Below are 9,643 nucleotides of genomic sequence, written 5' to 3'. Positions count from 1 at the left end.
AGACAAAATTGCAAAAAACCCTTTGATTTTTCTAATTGTCCAAAATGTCAGCTCTTAATCTATGATAAGAATTATACATTTTTATGAAACGCTCTGTAGAATTTTTAAAAAGCGCTTTCTAATGCAAAGTTTATTTTTTCCAAACTCATATGTACTGCAAAAAGGGTCTCATGCTTTTCAAGTGTTGAACTGAAGAATTGTTCTATAAAATTATAAATTTCCAGCCTTTCATCTCTTCTTCCAAGATTTGAAAAAATGTATTTTTAAGAATTCTATAAAACTCAATGCCTGACACGAATTGATTGAAACTGTGTATGCACTAAAATCAAAGCTCTTTTGAAAAGTTGTTCTAGATGATGATCTTTTAACTGCTTTAAAATGGAAGTTGTAATGGAGAATGTAATTTCAAAAGCAATTTTCTAAATTTTCTAAAACCTCGATGGACCGAGGAAAATGATTGAAAATTTGAATCCGCAGCGCTCAAGGCTTCTTCTATCAAATGAAAAGTTTTCAGTGATTTTTCTTCTCCAGAGCAGCAGTTATGAATTTTTAAAGACCGGTCTGAAATATTTGAAAAAATAGCTTTTTATTCGCAATTTAATTCTGGCGAAAATTGATTAAAACACTGCAAGTATTAGAATAAAGGGTCAGGATTTTTATCCATAAATGTTCAATTTATCAGTCTCGTCTGCTCCATGATGGAAGTTAAGGACTTTGAAAAAGAGGAATGTAGGATTTGTAAAAATTGCTTTTTAAGGTGAATTTTTAAATGTTCTGAAAGTTTAATCAATAGAGAAAAAATGATTCAAATTTTTCCTTCGTACAACCCAAGATTTTTACTAGAAATGGAAAATAAGAAGTTATGAATTTCCACAGAAGACGGGCCCACAAGATTCGAAAAAATCGCGCAATTTTGAAATTTCGCAATACTGATCGACTTAGACGTTGATCCTACGAAGTTTTTTATAAGCATTTGAGAACTGAGCTTTTTATATTCTCCAGCGCAGGAGTGATACATGTTTACAGACTCCCCAGCAAGATCTGAATAAATCGCTTTTTAAGCACAATATCAAAAATAACAAAATTTAATTTCACATGCGGGTTGCGTGAAACTTTGCACACGATGAACACAAGGACTCATGCAAAATTTCAAACAATTATCAGCTCTATCATGAAAGCTATGAATTTTTAGGAATAGCTTTGCAGAATTTTTAAAAATTGATATTTAAGGTCAACTAGCAAAATTTGTCAAAACTCAATGGATCCTGAGAATTGTTTGAAATCTTACATGCGCTGAACTCAAGGCTTTGCCTATGAGCCGCCAACATGTTTACACATTTATCTTGTTCGCGACAGAAATTATGAATTTTTAGAGACCGGCCTGCAGATTTAAAAAAACTAAAGTTTAATCGCAAGTTAACCATTTTCGCAAATCTCAATAACTGATGGTAATTGATTGAACCCTTGTAGGCAATAAACCCAAAATATGGTTGGTAAATACTCCAAACTTCAGTTTTTTATCTGTTCCAGGGCTGGAGTAACAAATTTTCAGAGAAAAGTTTGCACAATTTAGAAGCGGGACTTTTTAGTGCACTTGAAAATCGCAAAATTGGCAAATGCTGAAACTTGGTATGGATTGAACATTTACAGCTTAATCCCTCAAACGTCGAAGATTTCAGATTCGTGAATTTTTAAAACGGCCGAATCTCTCTAAAAAATGATCTCTAATTTCTTTGGCCACTGAATCAAACAAATTCCAATAAACATTGAACTTCTGTCTACTGAACTTTTGGAAAACAAAACATGATTGACCTGAGAAAACCTGAAAGAAATGATCGAATTGACGCTGATTTAGTCGGACAAGTGCTTGATTTATCATCGCAGCAGCCAAAAGTTAATGATGGCAACTTTTGATTTCGTTAGAGAAGTCGTTTGAACTCCATATTTACTCAATTTGGAAACAAGATACCTTGCTGTCAACTAAAATTAGCTCTCTCTTATTGGGAAAAAACGAGTTATCGTTGATCCATCATTATTTCCTCCTATTAAGCTCTAAATAAGAAGTAATTGCTTTCATAAAAAACGCGATTTCTCTCCGTTAAATAAAATTTTGCGACTAGAATCAAGACCATCGCTCATATGTGATTATTTTTGATAACGAGACGCTTTCACGCCCATCTTTTCAACCTATTCAACCATACACTATGTAGCAGCAGGTGTTCGAAGGAGAATACAACAGACTTTCCATGATCCGATTATAGCGGCACAATGATTCGCCGAACAATCGATATCAATTTGAATTTAAAATATAACACGTCTTGATATCCAGCAATGGGGGCTTCTTGAGTGCTCGTATCAGGTTCGAAACAAGTTATAAGAAATTGTTACAACCTCGCATTTATCGGCTAAAAATTCATGCGAGAATTCGTTCAAAATGCCTCGAATGATTCTAGCATTTCCATGTCAGTTTGGACAAAAATGAACCCGTAAAAATTTGCATCACATCTGTCCTCGGTTGCTAGTTTTAAAGACAACCGTGCATCTTTCGCAGCTGGATGAAAGGTGAACTTTTTGATATTCTATCTGGATGTCATTTTTTTGAATAAAAGCCCTACAATTGCGCCCTATTGAATCACCTTGTCACTACGTTTAATGCTCAAACAGTGTAAAGTTAGGATTGAATGCAGCTGTTTGTAGCATTCGGCAATATTCTCTCGAAACAGTGCGATATAATTAAACTGACTGAACCGGAGCAGGTGTGTTCTAGTAATTTAAAACTGAATCATTTACTATTCTGTTTACAAACTGAAAAGTCTATATTTGTACTCCACTCGCATTTTCTGATGGCTACACCATATTTGCATACAAATTAACTTCCAAATACACAATACGTGGGCAAGGCAGATTTATTGCAAAGTTCTGGTAAACCGGTGGTCGTGATTTAGAATTTCTGCTTTAAATGCAGCCACCCTTATTAATACGTGGTTAATTAGAATATACACAGAACTATACAGTTTACATTTGGTAATTGGCACCCTTTTCGTCAAATTTATTTGCAGCTTTTAGTGCAAAACGTGCATGTATATTTGCGACATTTGCGTAAGTGCAGGATTAGTTGGAAAACCATCCGGGAATGGTAATTAGCTGACTTACATTTGGCATTAAGACCTGTACATCCACTTTGGAATTGCGTGCTGAATGTAGCAAAATTCTAAAATTTTATTTTCCAATTTCGCACTTAATGTTTCTTCGCTTGTAAAAAGTACAACCTCATTATGCGAACGAATTATCCAGAAACAATTTTAATTTGCTGTTTCATTTTGATTACTGTTTACGTTTTTAATCAAATTAATATTAGACTTGTTGAAATTGAAAACCGATCAACTGTAGAGAAACTACTCATAATTGGACTCATCCATTGAAAGTCAACCAACTAAATTAATCAAATAAAATTCAAATTTTCCCGAACATATTTAAAATTAAATTTGTTATTAAACCCCATTGGTGGCATGTTCGGAAAGTTTCATTATATTAAGGGCTGTTAACTATTAATGTAACATTATTAACGCACATTGTTAACCGTGTATCGGCTAACGAGGTTCAGCCAATTTGAGGTTTGCGGGTATAAATGCGCTTCAGTTTTATGCATTGGAAGCAAATTATATTAAATGAGAGCACATTAAAAGGTAATGGAAAACATTTTCATTGATTCCAGCCTACCTTTAGTTACAAGCTATGCAAATGTTTACTCTGTTGAATTATTTTTTAACCAAATTCTCAAGCACTTACGTGCTGTTTTGAATGGTGCTGCGCTCTTATTACTTATGTATGCTTAATGTAATTAACCTACATTTTTGGAAAATAATTAAAGGTGGCAGTTATTAATTTATATGAATTTCCTGGAGGAAGGAGTAGAAAACAGTATTTAAAAATAAATATTAAATGAAAATGCCGATTTCAAACCAATCAATGTTGGAAATTAAAGACACGATCCGCGAACAGACAAAAACTATATTTTTGATGTTTGTATGAAAACGGGGTAAAATTGCAGGAAAATTAATTTTCTCGTGCTCCCAAAAATTTCAGCAAATTTTATGAATTAATTTTAGACTTATTAAAAAAAAATCGGGAGTGAACATGTTTACTTCATTTCAAAAAAATATTATTGTCTAGTAGAAGAACTATTGCTTCCATCTTGAGCATCGCATTTCATTCCGTTACAGCAAAACCCACTAGGCAAATAGATTATTGCTTCCAGGATTATCGGAAATACTTCTTCATTTTAGTGCAGAATCCTTGTTTGCAGGATTTTAACTTATCGATTTTAGTACAGGATTCTTTGTTGCGGAATTTTTGTTAAACTTTTATTGATTTCGGTGCAGGAGCTTTTGCTGCCCTCTTCCGATCCTCTTCTAAACCTGCAGCCCTTGTTGAGGCAGTTCCTATTGATTGTTGAGCGAAAGGAAAACTAAGAGACCATTTTTCCAGCTAAAGTTCGATCAGACACTCGGATATAGATTTACGAAATTTTCTTCTATTAAATCATTGAATTCAATAGATGCGGGTGACAAAATCAAAGAAGGCAACATGGCATTGATAATCGCCCTTTTATGAAGAATGACCAGCTCTGAACCTGCATTTTTGCAAATTTTTTTAGCAAATACTCGTATGAGACTGAAAACGCTAAACCGAACAAACATAAAACTTCGGTTTACAAGTTCTGCATCCCTCTGGGCAAATCTAGAATAAATGAAAATATTTACTCGGTTCGGAAAACTGTAAAAATTCCCACAAAACCTCGATATATATAAAACTACAAATTTGAGTAAAAAAATAGATGACCCCCCAGATTTTCCATCGCAAAAAATCCTGTTTGAAAATAATGTACGCTGTGTTGGTATCAAAATAAAATATTTTTATATAGTTTTCCTAAACTGGCGTGTTGAACGTGGTGAGTACAAAACAAGCATGTTTGAACAAACCGTTGTTTCTAGTACCGATATAAAATAAACTTACATTATTTTATCGGCAGTTTGTCCGGCTGATTTGAAGACCTGAATACAGAAGATACAGAAAAAAGTATTTAACATAAAATAGGAAATGCTTTTGACGGAAACATTGGAAAATTTGGACAAGTAGAAGATATTGTGAACCTTTCTGTTGAGGCCTTCGGACAATAACTTTCGGAAAATATAGCTTGTTCTTCAGCTTTTCATACATGCATGCAAAAATCTGAAGAAGAAAATGCATTTTCCAAATGGCTCAATAGATCCATGCCGAATATATTCCTCTTCAGACACTAAATTCGCCTTTGTCTCCAAAAGTTTTGAGAGGTTGCTACGATCTTTTAAGATTTTCACAAAAAAACTTTTGAATTCAAAGCAATGAAACCAAAAAACTGTTCCAAGACACTAAAGAGAAGAAAGTGAATAAACAAAAGAAGGAAGAGAAAAATGACCACCCAAGTGACCAGCAAAATCCGTTGTGGTATGAGAATATCGACAAGAAGGCATCAAATGAGGAAACTCGAACTCAACTTGGATAAACACGTGCATAATTTAGTGCAACAGTTTGCGACAAACGCAAATAGGGCCGTTAAGAAAGTTTGGCTAATATCTCGATAAAACTTTAATGCTAATATACAATAGCTCTATACTGGCATGCAGAATTAGCCGGCTTTAGGCCATATAAGTTTCGAAGGAACTTTGCCGGCTTAGTTCATCTACTATTTAAGGATTTGGTTACGCCGTAAACACACGGTTTGGAAAATAACGCAAATCCTTGCGAAAACTTGCAAAATTATCCTGCATCTTATAGCAAGCAGCCAACGCAAATTGATATTGAAGCAATTTTTTTTGTCCATTTATAACCTAGATAAAATGTCCGTTTTCTCTTACACAACACGTTTTCCTGCACATATCACACTCGAAAGCTATTCCTGTGAGGTTTTAACTTCCAGCTAATTGCTGATCATTATCCTGCAGCAGGACTCTAATTTGTACGGCACGTAATGGTTATTTCATATTTTAAATTTCTGGGCAAAAAGCGCCAGGACATGTGCTACGTGCTTTATGTGTGGAAAAATAACGTAGATATTTTGCGCTTATTGTTGTTGCAGCTTTAGATAAGTCCAAGATAAAATGCCTTTAGCTACTTTCTACTCACTGCGTCATGAGGACTTCTATCCGGAAGTTTTCATGTGAAATTTAACATTTTTTTTAAATTGATACCACAGTTTCTTGTAGGCATGGAATTACCAAGATTTTGCGTGAACGCTACATTTACTTTACACCCAATTTAGTTATTGGTGATCGATTTTTCCAAACTGCGACTGTTCAAAGTTCAAAGACAAGAATAATACAAAAAAATCAATTAATCGGATTTTGCTGATACCAAAGTCCTTTTGGGAGAATTTTTTTCAGCATCAGCCCTCCAAATAAAGCGTATAAATAATTTTTAAATTGATTATTATTTCAAATTTCGATTGAACGTTGAAGGGTTTCTTTGCGCGTTTGTTCCAGCCCTATATTTAGACTACTCGCAACAAGTTGTGTCAAATTAAGCACGTAAATTCTATTAATCAGACAACCACAAAATTCAATTAATTCAATACCAGCCAGTCACTACCCTTGATATTTAATATTTAATAAAGCTCTTCAATAAATTTCGGGGCGACGGCGTCATTTTGAAGGGGGGGTGCATATTACACAAAGAACGGGACTGTCGGGGGGATGTTCGCCCCAATACACTTCCAAGTGAACATTTTGTATGTTAATTCGCTCACAGTCACATCAGAATTTGCTACACTCGGATTAGCGCCTCCGGCTTTCGAATGACGCTTGTATATTTAAACACCCCCAGGTTACTGTTTCATATGGTGCCGAAATGCCCATAAATATTTACCAGTTTGGTATCGTGATCATCGAGACCATCAACGCTCTCTCTACCGTGTAAATTATGCAATTGCGTCAAGATAGCGAGTGGCAAAAGAATTGGTACATTTTTCTCTCTTGATCGTTTTCTAAAGTTCCCCATTTAGAAAACCGCAGAAGCAAAAAGCTTGCAAGTCAAGAATAAACTTTTGATTTTGGCACCCACTGTATGTATTTGCTTCGCCTCATTTACAGCAGCATTCTCCTCAATTTTTCCGCTTAAATCGCTGACTCCCTTTCATCAGTCTCATTGCGTTGACGAATTCTGAACCTTCACTACCTTCACGGTTAAACACACTGTGAATTGCCGCAAAATCAATAGACACCCCGACAGTTTTAAATAGACTGTCCAGAACATTGCATAAAACATGTTTGCAGCTAATTCGACTGTCGAAGCCAAAGGGGCCTGCAACTACACCACGTTGGAAAAAGTGGTGCTGCCAATTTAAACGAGGCATCGTCTCTGTTATGCAGATTAAGAGTCACGTGCTGCATCTGCAAAGGTAATTTTTCACTTAAGTGAATCAGCTTCCTGATTTTCGGATCTTTACGTGTCAGCAGGATCAAAGGCTGCACGCAACCAACTTGATTTCGCAAGCAATGAATCAAACATGATGTTTGTGTGTTCTCGATGTGCCTGCCGGGTTGTGACCCATGTTAAGCAGCAGAGTCGGACTTCGCATTACTAGAATGGTTTATGAGGAATCGTCAAGTAATAGATCAAAATCGGCATTTTAATTCGCGCCCCCCATTAGCTCGCACTAAACCCACTTGCCCGAGGGCTTTAACTAATTGCTGATCATTATCCATTTGCTGGACTCGGGTTTACACAGCACGAAACAGTTCTTTTTGCTCAAGATCTACTTAAAAAAGCTTTCAGAGCCAGAGGGAACGAAATGAACGTAATAAACATCGGCTGAGTTTTCCTTTATTTTATTTTGCGCTCTCTATGTTTTACATAGGGTTTATTTATACATCTACTTTGCTATATCGCAATGACATCCCTGAATTTCCATTTTGCTGCTTGCGCCTGATTTGAATTTTACGCTGTTTACTCAGGAGCCCCAAAAATTATCTACACAACTCCAGTTTTCGGTCGGGTCGGGTGTCGCACATTTTGATTGAGCCAAGTTGGCCGAAGGAAACAATTAATCGATGCCTCCTCTTGCTCATTTCACTTCTAGTCCCTCAATCACTACAGAAATTAATTTTCTTATGTTCCGGTATAATTAATAAATGTCGGCCGCCCGTTTTTTCATCCCGTCGCAAACCACGTGCTTTAAAACACTTACAAATTTTGTTTCCAAACTGAAAAATTCAAATGTGTTGTTCATTGGTAAGCGATTGTAAGGCTTCCTGAGAGTCTGGATATGAAACCGATGGATCTCGATTTCGGATGCGCCAAATTTAGCTAAACGCACTTTTTTCACAAGAAAAGAGTCTTTAAAACTGCAATGCTTCAAGCTTTCTAGAGAAATGCCTTCAAAATTATTGGCAAACTAATGCCGATTCCTCCGAACAAGCGCTCTTTCTTAAGGATTGCTGTGTTTGAAGAACTTTAAGGACAACACAGCTTATTTCACGTGAGCGATAAAACCTGAAAAACGACGTCAACAGTTATGCTTCTTTGAAATCGAAACAACCACATTTTTTCCTAGGTTTGCAATAAAACGGCTTCAAGAACAAAAGGTCTCTTTTTTCAAGGGCGTCGACTTACGTATGTAAATTTCAATCGGGAAATTAAAATTTAAATACATCGGATTTTGCCATAAAACAGCTTAAAGACTCGTAAACTTACTTGTAAACTTATGTCGAAAAGAGTGGCACGTCATGTGAACACGGCACTATATTATAAAAGGATTTTTCTAATTTCCTTAGTTTTCTTATGCGTCGCATTATCAACAGATCAGAAAGAAAGCTTCAATTGTTTTAGTAAAGGTCTTTTGAAAGATTTTTGAATTTTTTCCTTTGCATGGCTTCAAGGCCCTTTTCAAGTGATTACTTTGGATGCTGCGCTACCTTTTAAAGATTGCATTTTTTTAGGTTGGTTGACATATTTTTTATTCAGATTTTATGATTCACATCAGATTTATTTATGCAGAGTCTACAAAACTTTCGAAGAAAAGCATATTAAAACTCGCTTTTAAGTGAGCAATAAAATTCATCAAACTATTCTAAATGTCTTGAAAAACCGATGGAAGTTGTATCCACTTTTTACGTACACAATGTTTCATAAATGTGTAAATTTACGGACGTTTCGTGCTCGAAATGCTCGGCACAATTTATTTAACCAATGAGACTCCAAATTCTTCAAATTTCGCAATAAAACAGCTGCAAAACCGGACTTATGACCGGACAGTGGAAAAGTTGTTCCAGGCCATTCAACAGTTATACTGTCTTTAACGATTCAAGCTTTATGGTCGTTTTTTAATAAGTACACTTTTATTAAACGCCCAAACACTTTTATTAAACGCCCAAAAACTTTAGCTCCACAAGTAAACTTCAAAATAAACAGTTAATTAACTTTTAAGATTTACTATCAAAAATGGCTGAGCTTTAAGCATTTAGTGTTAAATCGAAGAACCATTTAAAGCTTGAAAATTGTGCAATAAAACAGCTTCAGATGAAGGGAGGAGGCGTATAAAAAGGCTCGGCATGATTTTGTTTATCTATGAGACTGAATGTTTAAAATTTGGCAATAAAGCTTCGCT

Source organism: Dendroctonus ponderosae, unplaced genomic scaffold (genome assembly GCF_020466585.1).
Source record: "Dendroctonus ponderosae isolate FM_Combo_2020 unplaced genomic scaffold, Dpon_F_20191213v2 Dpon_F_20191213_2, whole genome shotgun sequence".
Classification (NCBI taxonomy): domain Eukaryota; kingdom Metazoa; phylum Arthropoda; class Insecta; order Coleoptera; family Curculionidae; genus Dendroctonus; species Dendroctonus ponderosae.
Note: the sequence above shows the minus strand (reverse complement) of the source record.